At 44.8% G+C, this 10,382-nt stretch overlaps 1 long non-coding RNA gene across 1 annotated transcript; it reads left to right on the forward strand.

Moving 5' to 3' along the window:
- LOC139082579 (uncharacterized) lies at positions 1 to 9,470 on the forward strand. The gene is made up of 3 exons (XR_011538732.1): positions 1 to 153; positions 3,551 to 3,705; positions 4,455 to 9,470. It is a non-coding gene; the product is annotated as an uncharacterized lncRNA (long non-coding RNA).
- The last annotated feature ends 912 nt before the right edge of the window (positions 9,471 to 10,382 follow it).

The following is a 10,382-nucleotide window of genomic DNA, read 5'->3' on the forward strand; positions in this document are numbered from 1 at the left end:
GTCTAACTTTGGGAGCCCACCTGCATCACCACCTTCTAAAATGAATTTAACTGGACTGTTGTATTATCTATCAGGACTAAGAAATGTGTTCAGTGAGATGGAACAATTTACCAATTCAGCTTCTGGACTATGAAACTTCTTAAAGTTTCAAAGGTGGGACTCTGGGGGGTCAGATTTGGCTACCCTAAAATTTGTCTCTTTGGCTTGATTATTTTCAAGAACAAAAGACTCTGAAAGAAACTTTGACCTCCACTGCAGCTGCCTAAAAGAATTTAAAATAGAAGGGCCTGTTCCAGGAAGAAGCTAATACCATAAGCTAACTGTAATGTAATGTAAAATGTGCCTCTCAGGTCACATTGTCTATAGTTGGCCTATTTGCATTTCCATTTCCACGTAAATTTCCTTCCTCCCTCTGTAGGCCCAAACTGCTACCCCCAGGACCCCCCCTTTGTCTTTAGCTGAAGGTGGTAATTAAGTGGGCGACCTCAGTCATTTTGGTGAATTGCTCAGTTTATTGAGTTTCTCCCTTGTATGCATGTTATAAACCTTTGTTTTATTTTCTCCTATTATTCTATCTCATGTCCATTTAATTTGTAGCCCAGCCAGAAGGACCTAGTGAAGGTAGAGGAATCTTCCTCCCCTACAGTAGCATTTTTTAAAACCTGTGTCCTAACTCCTGGAAATGTATCTCATGGCTTTAACTGTATTATCCTTCAGCATGTCTGGTGGGCTTTCTGTTTGATGCCCCTGACAGGAAGATCCATGCTTAAGTCCTTGTCCATGCATGTATAGATCCATGTTCAAACTCTTTAGCCCAGATAAAGGGAAGAAGGAAAGGATACATTTTTCTATAATTTCTCTTTGCCAGTTCAGAGACTTGAAAATGAGAGAGAAGCAAGGAACTGGAAATTGAGCCATTTGTTACCAGAAACATCACCACTGTGGTGGCTTTCCTTTTGGTCTAACAGTCAGGAATTAGCTGGGACAGTATCCGTCCATTTCCCTGTATGTCAGTCTCGTTGAATCCAGCTATATGGTGCCTCAGCTCTCCCGCCAGTGTTGACTGAGAACGAGTGCCACTCTCAGGGCGTGGGGTAGGTGCAAGGATAGAATCAGGGCGACTGGTTAGAAGGCTACCACAATAATCCATGGCAGAAATGAGGGCACAGGGAGTGGGAGTGATCAGATTCTGGGTATGTTTTGAAGCAGAGTGAACAGGCTTTGCTGATGATTGGAAAAGTGGAGTGTGGGACATGGAGACTCAAGAATTTTTTACCTGAGCAGCTTGAAGAATGAATATGCCATAACTGAAATGGGAAAGGACTAAGTCAGAGAGAACATGTTTATGGATAAAAATCAAGAGTTTGGCTTTGAACGTGTCAAATTTGAGAGGTTTATAGAACCTCAGGGGAGATATTAAGTGCGTGAGTGTGGTATTCAGAAGACAGATCAGAGGGAGACATAAATGTGGAAGTCTTCCTCCTCTGCATGCCTTTAAAGCTGCGGGACAGGGAGTAAGCACAGAAAGAATAGAGGACTCTTTAACAAAGGACAAAGAACAATGGATTCCTGTGAAACCAGTGCTCAGAAGCTGGGAAAAAGGGGAGAAACTGGCAAATGACACTGAGGCTGAGAAGGTGTAGGGGACCCCAAGAGAGGGTGTCCTAGAGGCTTAGGGAACAAAGTCTTTCTAGAAGGCAGGAGTCATCAGAGACTGAGACGCTGACAGATGGATTCAGCAATGCACAAGTCACCAGTTATAAGAACGAGAGCGGAGTCAGAGGAATAGGAGGGACGAAGGCCTGGTTAGAGCAGGTTTATGAGACAATGAGAGGAGAGGAAGTGGAACAGGCAGGCGTTGTAACTAACTCTTCAGGAATGGAGCCGGAAAGGGAAGCAAAGGGAAGATGCTGCAGTGGGAAGCGGACGTGGGATCGAGAGTTTCGTTGTAATCCTTGTTCTGTCCTTACTGTTGTTGTTGAGATGAGAGCTGTTACAGCAAGTTTATAAGATAGTGGGAGAGATGAACAACATGAAAGGGGGGACGATTGAAGGATGCTGTCCTTGAGGCGGAGGGCTCAGATATGGCCCCCAGCGTGTACAGAAGGGGGACGAAGCAGGCCAAGTGGGGGATTTCGTGGGCAAGATGTGTGAAAGTTCTCTCCTGATACTTCCATTTCTCAGGGAAACAAGGAACAAGACAAGAGCAGAGTGAAGAAGGGGAAGGTGCTGGCCCGGGAGTGCAGTGGTCGCTTCGGTGCCTCCTCCAGGGCTCTTTCTTTGCTTCTCTCTTTACTGAAGACAAAGTCTTTATGAGCTGAGTGTTTACCAGTTGATGATTTCCAGAAAGTTTGCTTCTCACTAATGTACTTTGCAAAAGGCTGCTCTTTAATGAGTTAATGGGATTATAGGTGATGTGGCCAATCTCCATTTCTTTCTCTCCTGTGCCATTGCAATGGGAGTAATATTTTAAACCCTATTTAGAAGAAGAATCAATTCAATTCAACAACTTAATTTAGCAACTATTTACTGAGTGTCATGTGCCACGCACTTCTGGCCCAGTGCCCAAGCCATAGGCAGGTCCCCACAGACGGTGCCATCATTTGCTTTTTATGTAACACAATTAAATGCCTCCTGATAGCGTAGCTGTCACTGATGCTCTTTGCTGCACTTTACTGCTCAGCCGACATCTGCCCACATCCCCTGGGCTACAGGGACAGTCACAGTAGCCCCCATTGAGCTTGGAGGGCTCTTTGCCTCCGAGGAGAAAAGAAGAGAGAGAAAGAAAATCGGCTTAGGCGGCTTCTCCCCACTTTGCTCCTGGCTGGTAGGATGGAGGATGCGAGGGTTCACTTCATGTCCTAAAGAAATAAAGCCACAACTGCTCCCTACACTGAAGCCATGGCGACAGACTTAGAGACTTAAAAAGCACCATTTAAAAACATAGACTGTAGAGACACAATTCTTGCTGCTTTGTACCTGCTTACACTGCTGGCTGCCATCCAGAAAACATGAAACAGTTTGAAAATCACAGTTTTAGAAGAGGCTATCCTTGATAATATATCCTTTTACTCTTTAATGAGACCTGAAGCTTAACCATTTGATTTTCAGTAACGTGGAGAGAGCAAGAAAGGGAGAAAATGCAAGTTGATTTGCTTGATTAGGGGCAAAGACTTTTTAGAAGAGCTGCAAAGAAAAAATATGGAGATAAGAAAATAGCTGTTGGAAAACGGACTGACTTGAATTATTAGAAATCATCTAATTTGCTAATAATATAGCTACATGCAGCTGCCACCATTAAGGGGAAAGGAAATAGTTAACTGTAGGCACTACTGGCACCGTTTAAATTTGCTTTTTTAAAGTCAAATAAAAAAAGCGTGGAAGGAGCAAATTAAAGTATCAGAAAAAAAGAAAACCCAATTTGGGACTGAATTTTCCACAGATTGATTCTTCTTTCCTACTCCACCCTCCCCTAACTTTTTAAAGAGTATGCTGCTTCCACCCAGGTTTATTCCAAATTAAGTTGTGGTTTTCATCCATTTACATGCAGGTTCCTGAAATGCAAATAACTCGACATTAACAAATGTCAAGAAATCCTGGCCCCGAAATTATCTGGTGAAATTGCCTGCCCCTAGGAGTGCAGGGCATCGAGGGGAAACAACAGGAAGTGGAGCAGCAGCATCTGACCTCTCCATCACCGCCCTAGTAAGAATGGTGGGATAGTAACTTGAGGATTTACCACAGCGGGAAAACCCTGTCAAATACAGGCAATGTGCGTCCACTCACCTCATGCCCCCCAGCGCTGCATTTCCATGAATTCTACAAGCACCCATGGGGGCCACTTTTGTGCCAGGCCTGGGGTAGATGTCAGGAGGAGATGCAGAGGTGACTGACACGTCCTTGTTTCCCAGAGGCTCACGGCGTAGTGGGGGAGATGGAGACAGGTGTAAATGACCACAAACAAGTGGTATTGCCGACTTCAGGGGAAAGAAAAGTGCAGCGGGGGAGAAAGATTCCAACAGGCCCCGTGGAGGAGGCACGATTTGAGTAGGGATTTGAGATATTATGGGGTCTCACAAGCATAGGTGCTCAAGAAAAAATTTTTGCAATTTTTTGCAAAATAATCACATTTCCTAGTTTCTATATGTGATGCTTTGACATCTGGGGCCTTGCTACCCTGGAGGGACTGCCCCTCTCAGAGCTAGCCAATGCCCAAAGGTAGTAAACAACTCAACTGGGAGCATGCCTTCCATCTGCCAATGGACCAATCCAGAGCCTACATCCCAGCCTCCTCCTCTATGGGGCTCTCACTTGGGGCCACTATCCCCCTGCTCTAATCACCCAGGGCAGGTACCAGACAACCACAGACAGTCCCTATGCCCCGGAGCCCTGAAATTACTCAAACTAGCCAATCCTGAGCCTTCTGACCTTGCCTCTCTCCTTCCTTCCCACAGAAACCACAATAAAGGCTCTTGCCTGTGTTTCCACCTCCTCCTGACTGGCCCTGGTGCTTCCCCGTGTGGCCCCCTGTGGTGTGTCGTGCCCCCCTCCTCTTGGGAACTGTGAGTAACAAACTAGCTCTTCCATGGCAGTCGTCTCCTGACCTGTTGGACTTGCCACACCTAAATAATAATAAAACCTACATTTTCGAACGCCTTCCTTAGAATGCACATGATGGCAGAAATAAATACAATGGAGTGGATTTCTCTTTCCTCATCTTGATGGCAGCCACCGTGCCATGGGCTCTCGCAGGGGTCTGCTAAGTGGTTCCAAGAACTTCCCAGAGGCCTCTCTATCTGCTCTCGGGCTGCTGCAGCTTCTCTCCAGCCATTTTGTGTCTGTCATCATCTGGGCGCTGAAATGTTATTTCCACATTTTCAAAAGAGAGGGGAGTGGGAGCCGTGGCATTTTTAAAGTAACACTTTCCAGCTGCCACCTTGGTGTTAGAGGCATGCGGGTTGTAATGCCTGAAAGAAATGGGCTGGCTTAGAGGACCCAAGAAAGGGCAGACGCTGGTGATTTCTATTCCTAAATTAGCAGCAGGTAGTAGATGCAATCTGGCCTTTAAGAAGATCTGCTTGTCTCCCGCGGTGCATTCTCTTTACGGTGAAGGCTGCAGTTGCCTATTAGCAGGAAATGGTTTCCTGTCTTCTCTCTCTCTCTCTGCATAGTTTTCACAGCTGGGATGGTAACCTGGGCTGCTCTGGCTTTTGACAGACAGAGAGCAGCTTCCAGGTCATGGAGCACCTGGAAAGGGCTCTCTCACTTTGCTGAAGCTTTGGGCTCTATGACGCTTGGTTGACTCAATAGTGAAATGTCCCTCCACACCTTGGGATTTTGTTCTCTAATTGGTGTGTGTGCGTTATATAGAGAGGGCCCCTTAGCTTTCGAGAATTAGCAGGGCAGACCTGGAATTCCATACAGAACTGAAAAGGACACTGTTGCACCAGCAAGGAAGTAGATCAAGTTTCCAAGTTTCACAGAGACTGCACCTCCTTTATAGAGAGGCCCAGACACCACCCCTCAGTGTCGTACTCAGCAGCCCGTCTTTTCTCATTAGAAGCTCACGTGAGGCGCTGCAGAGGGCCGCAGCTGAGCTGGCAGCTCATGCCATTTGCAGGTGGATGATAGAAGCTTTCCCTATTGGTGTTTCCTTCTCGCTTCCCAACCACCAGATGGGGGGATTGAGCTTCTTCCAGGAAAGGCAGATCTCAGGGAGGGAGTTGTGGCAAGATCATCCTGGCTCCCAGGACTAATTGTGGTCACCACTCTGTCCCCTTAGGGGCTTCATTCTAAGGGGCCTCTCAATATATGTGCCCTGAGGGCTTCTGTTCAGTCTCCTTCGGTGGAGAAGGAGCTCTGAATCCCGGCTCTGGTATATTTGTACTCAATTCCATAAGAAACTCCTTTCTCCCCTCTGTAATTTTCACTGGGCGAAGAAAAGACACCTTACTCTTTCCTTAAAGCCTAGATTTTTCGAAGAGATTTAGTCTCTGTTTTTTCAGAGCACAGTTGTTATGTTTCTGCATTTCTATATAGAAATACCTCATGGATATATTTCTTCCATTTCCTGGGCTTGTATGTTGATTTCCTGAAAACCATATCAATTAACTTTTACTTTAACTCCTGTCACCAACTCATAGCATGGCGATTGATCATATTTTCTGAACCCCAAGTTAGGATTCATTATCTAATGCAGGTTGAGACAACCAATAGTTTACTTGTGACTGGCCTGGAAAATCTGAGACATTTGGATGACAAATTCCTTGGGTCCAGCTAGCCAAGATCCTGTTTTGGGGGGCTCTGTCCTGTGGCATGAGTCATAGGAACATTTATTGTGTACTTTCCATGTTTCAGGAGAGTGGGCTAAATGCTTAAAGCCAAAGCTTTGACAAGAGTATTGTTGCTGGCTTGGGACAGGTGATGTGAACTGGCTACCGTGCTACTCTTCTCCCGTCTTTCTCTAATTTTCAGGGGGCAGCAAACAGAGCAATCTTCTCATACTTCCTTGCAGCTAGGGATGACCATGTGACCTACTTCTGACTAATGCAATATAAGCTGAAATTTCTTCTCTGAGTCCTTGATGCTGCTGCTGAGGCATCCTACCAGCCCTGGACCACACACCCCGGGACTTCTAGCTGTGTGAGATGAATAACAGCTTTCTCTTTAGGCCTGGGGAAATTGAGTGTTCTGTTGGCAGCAGCCAATTAGTAGCAAATACATAACTTGTTTTCACAGAAGGAGTCCAGGGTTTGAGAGACTGTCTCTTGCTCCACGCCACACAGCCCATCAGTGGTAATGCTGAGGTCCAGGTGTGTTGAACATCAGCACCTGTGCTGGACCAGCTTGTTCTTTTCCTTCTTAAGAACTAGGAATCTTGGCTTATCCAAGGGCTCAGGAGCCTCCTGCAACAACCTCATCACTTCCATCCCTGTTCCCCAGGTAGTCCTGTGACTTCAGCTTCCTCAAAGAAAGAGTCCAGAACCTTCTCAGGATTGGTTAGGCATACATCTCCCTGTCATTGTGCCCCAGAGAAGGCACATGCCCCCAATCCCAGTTGGGCTTAGGTTGGGCAGTCTCCCTTGTCCCTCTGCTAATCCCGTGGCATACACTTGTGTGTGGCCTTCAGATAAATGTCTCTTCTCTAAGTAGAGGAACCTAGCTTTTGGTTACCTTGAAAGAACTCTTGGTACCTGTGCTGGTAAAATCTAGACTTCTCCCTGTTGTATTTCTCTTTCCTGTGTGTCTTCTTTACTTTCACACTGCCACCACACTCACAACACTCTGACACCAGATGTGGAAGGGTTTTTCCCCACACCAAACAATTCTCTGTGACACCACCTGGGAGTCCTACAATTCAACTAAATTCTGACACTGTCTGTCTGGAGATGGCATCAGTTTCCACAGGTTAAGGGCTCAGTCCCACAAGACTCCCCCACTCCCAGGTTATGACGTGTGCTTCTGAACAGCCAGCTATAGATTAGAGGTTCCAATGACCCCCTCCTTGAGTTCGGTTAATTTGAGAGAGCAGTTTATAGAACTCAGGGAAGCACTTACTTATATGTACCAATTTATTAAAGGATATGGTAAAGGATACAGATGAACAGCTAGATGAAGAGATACATACGGCGAGGCCTGGGAGGGTCCCAAGCACAGGATCTTCTGTCCCCGCAGAGTTGAGGTATGTCACCCTCCCACTGTGGATGTGTTTGCCAACCTGGAAGCTCCCTAAACCCTCTAGTCCTGGGATTTATGGAGTCTTCCTCACATAGGGACGACCAATTATTAACTCCATTTCCAGCCCCTCTCCCCTCCCTGGAGGATAGGGGTGGGGCTGAAAATTCCAAGCTTCTAATCATGGCTTGGTCTTTCTGGTGACCAGCCCTCATCCAGGAGCCCACCCAGAGTCACCTCATTAGAACAAAGGATGCTACTGGTGCTCTTATCACTCAAGAATTTACAAAGAGCTCCATGCTAGGAACTGGGGACAGAGGCCAATGTATATATTTTCTTTTATCTCACAGTACCTTTTCAAAAACCCCTCAGGGGTCCACAGGCAAGCAGAGCTCTTGCTGATGATCTTTCTATGCTCTTTGAAATAGGCCAGCATATTCAAACCCACTGAGCCTTGTCTGTCTGTTTGGGTTCTATCAGGAAATTGGGCTGAGGAGGCCCATGTATGTGATACCAGAGCTCAGAGGTTCCTGACTTCTAGCCCTATAACACTGGTCACCCCAGTATTTAAATCAGGAGGCCGGTGAGGAAGCTGTTTACAACATTACAGGGTATCCTCTCTGTAAGAGCTCCCAGGAGAAATATTCTTCAAAGCCTTATGGTGGGAAGAAATGCTCTTCTCCCAAGGAACTGATCAAATTTTGTCTCATGAACACTGGGACTCATATAATTGGTCATGTTTTCCTGATTGACTTGCCTAAAAAGAAACTCTGTGCCCCATTAGTGTTTCATTAATTCTTTTTGCCCCTATTTTCCCTTCACTCTGATTTATTTTTTAAAATTCTGTTATGCATATATTTTTGGAGACCACCTGAAATGCCCTTTTTGTGAGCGTGATATGTGAATAAATAAAATTTCACTCACCCCACAACTTCACACTCTACTCCTCACACTACTCCTCACTCTGATGTTCCTTTTTCCATTGCCAACTTTCCTCAAACCTAGGAGGCTCCCCAGGCACCAGGCAAAATCTAATGTGTCCTGACAGCTTGTCCATCGCTCACAGACTGAAGCCAGCATCAGCTGAGAGTTCTGGATCTAGGAAAAGAAATCTGAGAATACCTGTCACAAAGAAAGATGGACAGAAGGTTTCTCAAATGCAATTAAGTGTTTTGACAGGCAATTATTTTCTCATCAAGCTGACCTAAATGTTCAGAGTTTGGCAGTTGGGTTGCAGGTAAACACTCTTGCTCTTATCAGTGAAATGCCTCTCTGATACCTGGGAACTCCCACCTCTGGGGCCCAGAGATTAGACATGGAGTCTGGGAGTCTTGCCAAGCAGGATGGCTGCAGCCTGAGCCCAGTGGAGCCACCCCCTTTGCCAAGTGGCCTTGCAATTGAAGTTGGTTTTCAAAATGTGTGATTGAGACCCTGGGGTTTTAAGAGTGGATGTGAATGTTGAAAGAGGGGAGAAATAATAAGAACAGAGATCTTGATCCAGTTACCATTATCCATGTTTTATTTTAAGAGCATTTCAGCTTTCCATTGTAATTGAGACCAAGTTCTTTTTAGTAAAATGATATTGTACGAATTCTCTCTGTTGTTCTTTTTCATATGCTGGGTTATTTAGGCATGAATGCTTTGGATGTTATTTTAAGATGCTCTTTGCATTTTAGACTGATAAAACTCACCTTCAGTGTGAAATTTGCGGAGGAACACACCCTTGTTCTTGGACCGTGACTATTTTCTCTTTTAATATCATGAGCTAATAAATGGTTGTTGTTTAAACAGCTGAATTTTGGAGTGGTTGTTACATAGAAAAAGTTGACTGATTAAAATATCCAGGCTGTCACATGGAAAAGGAAATTGCAGGATGAATTTTTTAACCCCATAATAAAGGATACCCTGGCTCTCTTCATTGAAGCATATAAAGTGTTTAGTCAGGTGTCCGGCACAAAAAAGTAAAGTAATATTTAAATATTATTCAAATTATTGTATCTCCTCTCTTTGTCATTCAGGGCCTTATCTGATAGCCCAATGGTTCAGCAGACGTTTTCTTCAATTTTTATATTGTGATAAAATATGCGTAACATAGAATTTACCATCTTAATCATTTTAAGTGTACAGTTCAATGGTATTAAATATATTCATAATATTGTGGCAACTATCACCACTATCCTTCTCCAGAATTCTTTTCATCTTGCAAAACTGGAACTCTCTATCTGTTAAACAGTAACTCTCTGTCTCCCCCTCCCTCCAGCCCCTAGTAACCACAATTCTACTTCCTGTCTCTACAGTTTTGACTACTGTAAGTACCACATATAAGTGGAATCATACAGTATTTGTCTGATTTATGCCTGGCTTATTTCCTTTAACATTATGTCCTCAAGGCTCAGCCATGTTGTAGCACACGTCAGAATTTCCCTCCTTTTTAAGACTGAGTAATATTTTATTCTATGTATATACTACGTTTTGCTTATCTATTGATCCATCAACGGACACTTGGGTTGCTTCCATGTTTTAGCTATTGTGAATAATACTGCTATGAATATGGATGTGCAGATATCTCTTCCAGACTTGCTTTCAGTTCTTGTGGGCGTATAACCAGAAGTGGAATTGCTGGATCATATGGTAATGCTATGTTTAATTTTTGGAGGAACTGCCATACTGTTTTCCACAGTAGTTGTACCATTTCACCTTCCTGTCAA

This window comes from Equus przewalskii, chromosome 1 (genome assembly GCF_037783145.1).
Source record: "Equus przewalskii isolate Varuska chromosome 1, EquPr2, whole genome shotgun sequence".
NCBI lineage: Eukaryota > Metazoa > Chordata > Mammalia > Perissodactyla > Equidae > Equus > Equus przewalskii.